We start from the raw sequence: 10,456 nt of genomic DNA, 5'->3' as shown, positions 1-10,456 counted from the left end.
GTTTGTTTATAACAGCAACCAAGAAAAGGGCAGAGCAAATAAAGACAGGTGGTGGTCCTGCACCCCCTCGTCACACCCCGGCAGAGGAGCTGGCCCTAGGGTTGCCACCAGACCCATTGTTGAGGGCATCCCTGGGGGCAGCTCTTCCTTAGACGAGCAGCCGGGGTGCAGTAGCAGCAGCACCTTCATAACTGGTAAATGAGCTCATAATTCTATTTGTACAATGTAAAATATTTGGTTGTTGCCTTAATTAAAATGCTTTTTGTACTGTGTCATTTATTGACATTGTGGGTTTTTTTGTGTGTAGCTTCACATAACACTCCATCACTTTTACCTGTTCCCATGCAAGGGGTGACTGAAGCATGCACAGTAAGTTGGGAGATATATATCTATATATATATATCTTCTTTTTAAATTATTTATCGCTTTTATAGCAGTGGTCTCTCATCTTGATTACACCAAGTAATTTACTATTACTACTCTAAAATATGAATTACATCTGAAATAATCAAATACATGAAATAGAATGATTAATAGTACATTTCCCTTTTTTTAGGAAATGACCTGTATGTATCTGTATGAAATCAATAAAAGAATCAAATACTGCATTATCTTTAGTTACATTGATAATATTTATTTATGGAAAAACAGTGGAGAAATATCGCTCTTGCTTTCGTATAAATGAAGCGGACATACCTGAGTGGCCGCGATCTAATCCTGTTTACATAAAGTAAGCCTGCTCCCGAGCAGGTTTACGCTTACGGATCTGTTGCTATGACAGCAAGTCCCGGATGAGCTTCGGAGAACTGAACGATCCAAGATCACGCGAAATCGTCAACAATCAAATCCAGCTAACTTACTTAGCGAGGTACGAAGAACGGACCCCCGGGCAGCAATGTTTGTTTGAAGTACTTATGTGTTTTTTTTAATGTATTTTTTTCAGGACCAATTGGCCTGTGGGCTGCTGCCCGTAAGTATTTCTCCAGGTTTTTTTTTTTCAATTATATATAAAAACCTTCCAAGGTGTCCGAATTGGAGTATTTATTTCTTAACCTGCCGTTTTGTTTGTTTGTTCAGAAAACAGCAGGAAAGAAAAAACCACCCAAGTAAGTTCCTATGCTGTAGTAGCACCCAGATTTTCAGTATAATCTGCGATGACAGGTCCGGGTACCAGCGGGGCTGGGAAGAAAACCCGCCACCTGGGGACGTCAACCGGCGCCCTCTCCGGTGGAAGATCCGGATATGTGTGGGATGAGGTATGAAGTTATTAAACCGTCAGTTTCATTGACCTGGGCAGGAATGTTTCTTGGAAGTACTTATGTTTTTTTGTTTTTTTTTTAATGTATTTTTTTCAGGAGCAGCTGGCGCAGGGCATTGCGCCTGTAAGCAATTCTTAACCCCCCCCCAGCACAAAAGAGCCAGCCCCATCCCTCACCCCAGCCCAGCCCCAACCCACAGCACAACTGATCAGGTAAGCTGACTTCTCACCTGATCAGTTGTGTTGTCTCTTGTCCCCGGGGGGGGCACAGAGCCAGCCCCATCCCTCACCCCACCCCAGTCCAAACAAACTTTAGATAATCTCTCACATGGATTTTCATTTCTGCCCCCCACCATCCCACCTGGCGGGGGGGAGTGGGGGGAATCCCTCACCCCACCCCAGTCCAAACAAACTTTAGATAATCTCTCACATGGATTTTCATTTCTGCCCCCCACCATCTCACCTGGCGGGGGAGTGGGGGCATCCCTCAACCCGGCCCAGCCCAACCCCACATCGACAGCCCAAGAGGACGAAGGAAAGGAAGGCAGCAGGTCCAGATAGAATCTGCTGCTGGACTGTGCAGAACAGCTTTGTCAGGTGATCCTGTACATCTTACATATTTCTCTCATATTTCATCTTGTGTCAGTACCAAAGAATATTTCCTAATAGTCATAGTTTGTGTGTGTGTGTGTGTGTGTTCTTATATCTAATATCTCAGAGAGTGAGTGTGTTTGGACACACCTTCTCATTCAATGGTTTTCTTCTTCATGACGATTTACATTGTAGTTTGTAACTGAAAGAATCAAAACTTTGAATGAACACATATAGTATTATGTAGTAAACAAAGAAAGTGTGAAATAACTCAAATAATGTTTATTATATAGTCTTCAAAATAGCCACCTTTTGCTTTGATCACTGCTTTGCACACTCTTGGCATCTCTCGATGAGCTTCATGAGGTCGTCACCTGAAATGGTTTTCCAACAGTCTTGAAGGAGTTCCCAGAGATGCTGAGCACTTGTTGGCCCTTTTGCCTTCACTCTGCGTCCATTTCTTCCAAAATTGTCTGAATTGGGTTTAGGTCAGGTGACTGTGGAGGCCAGGCCATCTGAAGCAGCACACCATAGCTGTGTCCCAAAACGTCGGCTGCATCCTTCGGAGGACCCGGCCTTCGCGGTCTACGTGGGCCGGGTCCTTCGAAGACCGAGAAGGCCGGAAGTGCGAGGCTGTGAAATGGGACGGTCTAGCCTTCAGATTTGCGTCACCACTGTGTCTGTGGAGTTTAATAAACTCGGCCGTCTGCAAAATATAACAGGACACTGGCGTAGAGCAGGGCGATATGACCATAAATATTTGTGATGACGATATAATTGACACTAGACAAAATACTTTACAACTCCTCAACTTTATTAGTGCAAATAAAAAACAAACCATCAATGTATTTTGACTTAAACAAGCAGCTGTTTTAAGTGCATTAAAGTTATATAAAAAATTTAACAGTGCAAATGCAAATTCCTTGCTGACAGTTTAACCAAAAGGCATTTCCAGTGGAAATTGGCCGACATATCCTCAGCATAACCATGTAGAATATCCACAAAACTTAAAAAGAGGTTATACACACACAATACGGTAATATTATGTCGAAGCACAGTATGTATCACTCCGCGAGGCGCCTGCCTACGATAGTCGTAATGCTCCGACAATCCATCGAGCGGTGCGGCTTTGCAGCTTAGTAAAGTCATACTGAAACATTTGACAGATTTTCGAGCGCCGTGTACTACATAAAATCGTTTCCAGGTCAGTAAACACAACCAGAATTCATACATAAGGCACACGGGATTATAAGGGGCACTGTCGATTTTCAGAAAAATCAAAGGATTGATTTTAAGTGTGCCGTATTTTCCCCAAAACATGGTAATAACGACGACAAATAGTGCTTTGTTGTATATCTGACGGACGAAAGCCAAACCAGTTCCACACCATTGAAGTTGCAGCATTTTTACAAACCAATTCTGGTTCATCCGTTTCATTCAACGATACACTTTCGCTCTTCTCATTCTGCGTCGCCGCCATGTGCGTATGTAAACATAGGCACTGCGCATGCGCGTTTTACCCATATTCTATCGCGATATTTCATTTTCTTATCGTTGCCCAACATACACCGGTATTACCGTGAACGGTATGATATGGCCCAGCCCTACACTGGCGTAAATTCTCGACCGTCTCACACTTGTTTAATCAGTTTTCTGTTTGACGTTTATTCAGCTGTGTGAAAATCCCGGAGGAACCCACCCGATGGATTAATAACGTTTATTTAATCTAATAACTTTGATCTCAGCCAAACCGATTTACTCCGGAACAAATAAAACACAAAAAAAGCCATACAATTACATTTTTAAGTTATCCGAGTGACTTATATATCATCAGGGTTCATACGGGTGCTTGAAATCCTTGAAAATGCTTGAATTTTAATGTTGTCTTTTCAAGGTTTGAAAAGTGCTTGAATTTCAGATGTGGTGCTTAAAAGTGTTTGAAAGTGTAACTGTATTTCATTCACCAAAATCAGCTATCTGATTGAGTAGTTTTCTTATCAGATAGAGAAATAAAATGAGTCGCAAAATGTAAAAGCAAAATTTCCCCGTCTGGGCTGTCTTGCGCCTCGGTTTTAACGTGTGACCCCGCCCCTCCCTCGGACAGTCGGGGATGAGTGCGCTAACATACCTGTAGGTTGCTGTTTTATTGAGTGTTTGATGGAAAACGACAAGAGCTGAGTTTGCGCTCTCCAGTCCCATGATAGGTGAGTCCTAGTACATGTCTGTGAAGGTTCTCAGTCATCCAGGTCATCGTAGTCAAAGGAGTTTGCAAAGAAAAGCGTCTGGACTTCTTTGAGTTGCTTGAAGACGTTTCACCTCTCATCCGAGAAGCTTCTTCAGTTCTAAGGTCAAATGGCCGAGAGTCCCAGATTTAAACCCAGTGGGAGTATCCCCCCAAAGAGGGACAAAGGACCCCCTGGTGATCCTCTAATCACATGCGACAAGGTGTGAAAGCGGGTGTGGTACCTAATCAGCCAGGGTTTCGGGTGAGCTCATTGTGAAACCTGGCCCCACCCTATCATGTGATTTCCTGAGGTCAGATGGCCCAGGATGTGAGTGGGCGTTAAGGCGTCTGGGGAGGGAACTCAAAACTGGATTATAGATGGCAGACAGTTGGTGTCGTAAACCACCGCCTCTGTTCAAAGATGGTCGCTCACAGTGGACATAGATGGCCTCTTTCACTCCTCTTTCAAACCATCTGTCCTCTCTGTCCAATATGTGAACATTGGCATCCTCGAAAGAGTGACCTTTATCCTTAAGATGCAGATGGACTGCTGAGTCTTGTCCTGTGGAGGTGGCTCTTCTAGAAGAGCCACCTCTTCTAGAAGAGCCACCTGCATCTTAAGGATAAAGGTCACTCTTTCGAGGATGCCAATGTTCACATATTGGACAGAGAGGACAGATGGTTTGAAAGAGGAGTGAAAGAGGCCATCTATGTCCACTGTGAGCGACCATCTTTGAACAGAGGCGGTGGTTTACGACACCAACTGTCTGCCATCTATAATCCAGTTTTGAGTTCCCTCCCCAGACGCCTTAACGCCCACTCACATCCTGGGCCATCTGACCTCAGGAAATCACATGATAGGGTGGGGCCAGGTTTCACAATGAGCTCACCCGAAACCCTGGCTGATTAGGTACCACACCCGCTTTCACACCTTGTCGCATGTGATTAGAGGATCACCAGGGGGTCCTTTGTCCCTCTTTGGGGGGATTACTCCCACTGGGTTTAAATCTGGGACTCTCGGCCATTTGACCTTAGAACTGAAGAAGCTTCTCGGATGAGAGGTGAAACGTCTTCAAGCAACTCAAAGAAGTCCAGACGCTTTTCTTTGCAAACTCCTTTGAGTCCTAGTACATAATTTTCCTGTACATAGGGCTGGGGGATATGGCCTAAAATCCATATCGCGATATAATTTGAAGCACGTGCGGTAACGATATATATCGTGATATATTCTTTTCTTCTGTATAACGTATTTTCCACACTATAAGACACACTTAAAATCCTTTAATTTTCTCAAAAATCGAGAGTGCGCTTTATGTATGAATTCTGGTTGTGCTTGCTGACCTCGAACCGATTTTTGGCGTGCAGAAATCTGTTAAAAAATGTTTTAGTACAACTTTGGTAAGCCGCACTGCTTGATGGCTTGTCAAAGCATTACGGCTGCCGTAGTGAGGAGCTTCACGGAGTAATCTGGGTCCAAAACTCCGTCTACTTCAGGTCCCAAAGTCAAACGAACACTGAGTTAAAAACGGTCTAAATTCTTTCATCTTTAATAAAATGATCAGCGTTGCTGCTTTAGCAGGTGTAACAATTAAGTTTAACATCCAGGCATCCATGAAAACAGAATTTATTAAATTTAACAGAGTTAGAAGTTAACAGGAAGTTAAGTCGCTAGTTTCCACCTAAACATGACATACCATGTTCTTACTGGGAGATTTTTGAAACTAATTAAAACGTACAGCTCTGCTACCACTTCCAACATAAACGAAGACAGAAAACTAAACAGCAGTGACGTTTGCAGGGTTACTGAAGTTGGACTACCTGGTATATAGTGGTGCAACGGATCACGGTTGATCCGAACCGATCTTACTCCACGGTTCGGTACGCACGTGATCTGAAGATTCGAAAAAGAAAAAAAAGTATGCGTATGGTGCACATGGTCAGTCTGTTAAGCGATAGTCATGGTCAATGCTAGTGGTCCAAGTAGCGGAGCAGAGGAATTTGCGGCATTTAAGCAGCCCTTTGCTTCCCAATCCAACCGGGCTAAAGCTATTACAAAAGCTAATGGGGTGTTTAGCTGCAGATGGGAGGCCGTATTCTGTTGTGCAAAACAAGGGGTTTAAACTGTGATGAACGTGCTTGAGCCACGCTATGATATCTCGTTGGGCGTCCACTTCAGTGACAAGATCGTTCCAAGCATGTATGAGCAGGAGAAGTTTAAAGTTATGGCTGAACTGTCCCAGGCATCTTCTGTTGCTCTAACTACAAATGGGTGGAGCTCCAGGGCAACGGAAAGCCACGTGACCGCTTGTTATATCACAGCGGAGTGGTAGATACAAAGCCCTGTACTGCCCTATAGATTACATTAGATGAAACTTTATTTATCCCTCGGGTGGGTTCCTCCGGGAAATTCAGTTTCCAGTAGCACAGCACCCACAGAAGTTGCAGAATGTGAGCATGTTTTTAATAGGCAAAAAATACTTAAATAAGTAAATGGCGAGTCGAATTTTTGTCTTTTTTTTCTATGTTTGCTGATCCGAAAATAGAGCCGATCCGTGACTTAAAACTGTGATCCAATCCGAACCGTGAGATTTTTGATCCGTTGCACCACTACTGGTATGTAATGTTGTGCTACGTGATCGCTAGCGACACAGCTATGTTAGCATAACTTTAGCACAGTGAAGCTGGAGGATGAACGCCAACTTTTTTCCACTCGATAAAAGTTAACGTGAGGGATTCTGGTGGTTAGGGACAAATGCAATCGCATAGCAGGATGCTATACACGGGCCAAACTTCAGTCAGGAGAACAACTGAGATTATCCATCCACAATACAAGGTTAGTTATTAATATACTGCAACAACATGGGACTAGAACAGCTGAGAGACATTTCAACACTAATGAATCAATGTTACAGAAGTGGAGGAAGCGCAGTTTTGGGCTTTCCCCATATCTTAAAAGTGCTTCATCTCTTTGCTATGACTGTCGCCCGGCATAATTTGCAGATGGTAATGGTTGTAGCCGCTGCGACCAAAGCAGGCGCAGCTTGATGACATCATCAGAGCGGTATAGTCAAAATCTCTATCGTTGGCCAAATTTATATCGTTTCTATCTTATATCGTTTATATCGCCCACCCCTACGTGTACGTTACACATGCTATTTTTTTAAAATTATGATTATTATTTTGCTAGCTATCAAACTCTCTGGAGAAATGATTGAAATGCACTGAGTGTGATGCAGTATGGCAGCGCTGTTATGGAATATGCTGTGAACTTAGGTAACATTACTTAGCAGTCATATGAGTTAATTTACTCAAGTGAACGCTTTGAACATTAGACCGATACATAACTAGCCAACTTAAGGCTTTCTGGTTAACCCTCTGGGGTCGACGGACCCAGAGTCTCCGTTTCAACTTGGGTCGAACGTGCAGACTTCAAACTATATACCAGTTTTTAAATTGTGTTGATAGGCCACCTAGAACCAATGTTTGTTGGTTTTTTTTGTTTGTTTTTGTGTGTTTTTTAATAAAACAGTGGCGTTTACTCCGGGAAGAAACGGTTAAAACGGCGTTTTCTAAGGAGAGCGCTAGCAAACACGCTTTGCTTGTGAGTGAAAAAAGAAAAAGAAAAAACACTCCTTCCCTATTGGTGGAAAAAATTTACCATGTCGACCAATCAAAAAATGATATGGCAACATGTGGTATTTGGTTGTTTGGGAAGAGGGGGAAGTTTTAGCAGTGACCGGCGAGAGAGAGCGAGTGAGAGAGAGAGGGAGTTTTGATACGTGAGAGATTTGTGACGTTTATCGTGTTTGGAGTCTCAAGTTAGTGTGTTGTCTTGTGTAGTTAGTGTGTGGTGTAGTCATTGTTTTGTTTTGTGTGTCAGTTCTACTAGTGAACGTCACAGTTGCTGCCTTAAAGCCACCAAAGGCAGATTGCAGTGTAAACGCTGAGTGACACACCTGCTGTCAGACCTGCAGGTTTATCCCTGTGCTGTTCTCTATTTTTTGGAGTTGTATAAATAATTTGTGTGCCTTCTTATTTGATGGAACCCCTGATTGTTCTGTAAATACTTTTAAATGGTTATATAAAAAACGTCTGAGCCTTGGCTGCATTTTTAGGCAAATAGTACCATATAACTTTGTTGTTTGCAAAACTTGTGCATATTTTTAAAAAATATTTCTACTTGTATTTTCAATTTTGTCTGAATTTAGATAAATTGTGCTGATACAGTTTGTCAAAATGAAAATAACAGATTGGCAAGATGAACAGTTTTTAAAGGTGAAATATAGAGGCCAAATCAAAAGTAGTCAGAAATGGCCAATTATAGTCTGGACTCAGAGGGTTAAAGGCTAAAAGCAAAGTTGTCACCAAGTACTGTTTATATTTGTGTGTATTGCTGCAGCTTTTTTGAGTATTAACTCGGTGCCTTTGGGTGAAATAATGGTGATATGCTGGAGGTGGAGAAAAGCTTGGAAAGGGACATTGAAAATGCTCAAAAAGTGCTTGAATTTCACCCTGAAAAAGGCGTATGAACCCTGCAGTGAGAACCATGCATGTAGAGACCATCCATTCACCTTTTCTGCATCGCACAAAGACACGGCAGGTGGACCAAAAATCTCAACTCTGGACAAAGTCGACAGTGGTGCAGTCAGACGTCCTTTTTAATTCCTTCCTTTTTTTGAAGCGTAAGAGTAGGAACAGTTACAAAAACAGGTCTTTGACGCTCGTCTGCCAGTGTCTGCTCATCTGTACACGTTTTTTAGGACTGCATTATGCAAACACAACCTTGGTGAGATGAAGAAGGTCGACGTGTTGTATGTAACTAAAACTCAGTTGAGGAAGTTTCTGTATCAATTCTGACCAGTGTTTGTAAAGACGTAATAATGTCTGTGTCTAATATTGTCTAATGTGTGTAATAATGTCTGTGCTTGTAAGATTGTGTTTGTAGCAAAGCCAATTTGAACTCATCACTAAAGAGAGCCGTTAAATATGGTCGTGTTGATGAGCTCCCAGGATTATTCATATTTGGACTAAAGCAGCTGGGATTAGGAACAAGCTGGAACATGAATTTTATGATAATAAACTTGATTCAGCAGAATCAGAGGCTGCAGGTAACTCCCAGGTGTGCTGAGTTGAAAATGTTCAGTTTGTGTGAATTGTGTTCTGCTCAGTAATGAATCATCAGCAGGCTTTGATTGATGTGTCTGCATGCCGGCATCCTGCATTAAAGTTACTGTTACAGACATAGAAAGTGAGACCATTAAGCTTCTTCCTCATTACCACACTTGACCTTGTCAGTATTGACTCTTTCAATCCTCTCGCTTTGGTAGGTAAGAAGTCCAGAACGAAGGCTGCCAACATCCAGAGACTGGTGACTCCTCGTGCGCTGCAGCACTCAAGAGACAGCACACCCAGAAGAACAAGGAGGAGGCCTCAGAGTACGCCAAGCTGCTGGCCAAGAGGATGAAGGTATGTGTTAACATAGGCCTTTATTCTTAACCAGCTGCTGAGAATCAAAGATCACACTAGTCTGCTTTTGTCGTGTAGCTGAACACTACATTTATTTCTAGTGGTTCAGATCAATGAAGATAATGTGACAAGGACATTTCTGGCAGGTGTGATATTTCCACTAGTGTTGGAGCGGCTGTGTTACATCAACTACATTGTGTCTAACAAGATATTGTAATTAATTTCCTGACCTTAAATATACTTTAAGTTATGATTTAATCGTGAGTCTCTTGAAATTTAAAGTACCAGACTGTGTTTTTCAGCAGTGTAGTTTTGAGTTGCCTTGCATGATACAGCTGTAATGGCATTCGGCAGATTATGGGTTGCCTCTGAAAAACATTTAAGGAGCACGTGATGGTGAAATGTTAAGGAGACAAAGTTGGACATGTGGGAGCTGTTTGACTGACACGCATTTGTTCTTGTAGACAGGAGGCCAAGGAGAAGTGCCAGGAACAGATCGCCAAGAGGCGCCGCCTTCATTCTATGAGGGCGTCCACATCCAAGTCAGAGTCCAGCCAGAAGTGAAACAGAATCAAATAAAGTCATGTTTTGCTGAAACAGTGTTGTACAGTTGTCAGTTATCTTCTCTTCCACATATCCCCCCATGAAGAGACACGTTAGATGATTTTTGTCAGCCCCTTGTGTGTCTACATGAATGCTCACGCAACAACAAGTTTTAGTTAGTGGTGGATAATCAAGAGATACAGCAACAGCCTCAGGTCAGTGGTTGCTATTATGGAGTACTGCAATAGTATTTTTATTTTTTTGATGATTTGGTATGAGTGGATTCTGGTTCACACTCTGAGCCAGTTGGTGGCGGTAATGCCCCACATCGTTGTTTGACAACTGCCAAAACACAGAAAAGGAGGAGGAGGTAA

This window comes from Oreochromis niloticus, unplaced genomic scaffold (assembly GCF_001858045.2).
Source record: "Oreochromis niloticus isolate F11D_XX unplaced genomic scaffold, O_niloticus_UMD_NMBU tig00000355_pilon, whole genome shotgun sequence".
In the NCBI taxonomy this organism is placed as follows: Eukaryota; Metazoa; Chordata; class Actinopteri; order Cichliformes; family Cichlidae; genus Oreochromis; species Oreochromis niloticus.
This window is presented reverse-complemented; position numbering follows the sequence as displayed.